Source organism: Morone saxatilis, unplaced genomic scaffold (genome assembly GCF_004916995.1).
Source record: "Morone saxatilis isolate NCDOM2014 unplaced genomic scaffold, NCSU_SB_2.0 Contig1, whole genome shotgun sequence".
Lineage (NCBI taxonomy): Eukaryota > Metazoa > Chordata > Actinopteri > Moronidae > Morone > Morone saxatilis.
Window position 1 is genome coordinate 319146 of NW_023339651.1, and position 1920 is coordinate 321065.

A 1920-nucleotide genomic window follows, 5' to 3' on the forward strand; every position below is an offset into this window, starting at 1 on the left:
GAGTTGATTTCAATCTGAGCGCTGATGTCTTTATATTTGAGGCTAAAGGTCAAAATAAAACTCTCTGAACCTCTTCATAGCTTCAGTTTGCCCTAAACTAAAACGTTGAGTACTTTATTTATAGATTTTCAATTTATAAAACAAAAAACGACAGAGATACAACGTATCGCAAACCCATCCCATCCCACCCACCAAGGCTCAAACAACAAAACAAACAAACAAAAAAAAGAAATAGAGGTAGGTACACAAAATATAGTTACACACATTTCCTGTACATCACTTTACACTCCTCAGAATGGGAATATCATGCAACATTATACCACATATATCCTTATAACATACATCAATAGATCCAGTTGATAGTACATCGATATGCAAAGAAGAATTACATCATGTGATGGATACATTTTCAACAAATTCTATAAAGGGGGCCAAGGTTTTAGTGTATCTGCCCTGTAAATTATTCCAATTATATCTCAACTTCTTTAATGGGATCACAGATGTCTAAATGAGGGAGGTTTCAAAGACTCCCAGTGTAAAAGAATTTGTCTCCGGGCTAGAAGGGTAATAAATGCTACAGCGTTTGCCTGGGGGACAGTAAATTGTTCTTCTGATGGGAATACCTCGAAAATAGCAACTGTTGGATCAGGATTCACTGTTCTGTCACAAATGGAAGAGACCGCTTCAAAGACCCTAACCCAGAAGTTGTTAAGTGAATTGCAAGACCAGAACATATGACCTAATTGGCAACTTACATTCACTATTTTAGAGGAATTTACAATTCGACTTATTGCCTCTCAGTTCTAACCCATATGATCGCGTGACTAAAGTAATCAGATGAGCCCTGATCAAGTCCTGGTTCAAAGTCAGCTTAGGAATACGTAGAGTGAACTCACCCCGTCCTTTATTTGGGAATAGACTCCACCCCACGGATTAAAAGAGTACCTGGAGGATGGAACAGTAGGAAGCACAGGTCCAGGCCTAACATTTTGTTGTTCTTTATACTGTCAGCTAACATCTTCCTAACGTGAAGTTACTCGGGATTTCGTAACTACGAAAAAAAAAAAGGAACCAACAAATGGGCCCTTATAATGGAGACTTAATTCCAATTCTCCACCTCTCCATATCTATCCTGAGTGGCTCACTCTACCTTGTCAGCGTGAAAGTCTTTCAAGGTTTGAGCCCCAGTTGTCAAAAACACTCTGTACAATATGCGAGTCTCCAATCTCAGCGGGAAAGATTTTCCATTGTCAGTCCCCAGGCCAGATCTCTTTGCGTGCCCGCTAGGCAAACAATCATGTTGTGTTTCCTTCCATCCCAAGATTGACAATGCCTTCCAAGTATGCATAAGAATGGCCTCAGTTATTTTGTTTCCTGGCTGACCCATCCTCTCTCTGGGTCATCGGCACCATTTAGCTTCATTTAATGAAACGTCACCAAAAAGATCAACACCTTCCCCCAACAAAAAAACGAGAGTGGCAACTGATTACTCCCATTACTGGCCGAACTGCGACGCTACACATGAAAGAAGAGGCGATGTCTGACGAACATTACGCAGAAACACGCACTGGGCATTAGCCCGTCAGTCGGATAGCACCTGCAAGAGCTGGCATGGGACACTCTTCTGCACCAGGACCCATGGGTTGGTTTACATTTTCTCTCTGGCGACGCGCGAGCTACGAGGTTGGTCAACATAGGGTTTAATCTGTTTTAAACTGGTGTTACATTTACACCGACCACCTCTATTAGCGACGTATATGCATGCTTTTTTTTTTCATATTTAAAAATTGTTGCATGTCTGGATTGCTTTATTTCACTTCTGTGATAGAGACTGCCATTAATTTATTTATTTTTCGATTCGTTGGCTATCTAATCCTGGCTGTGTCCATGGTGTGGCACAGTCACCAACTAAAAAATTAA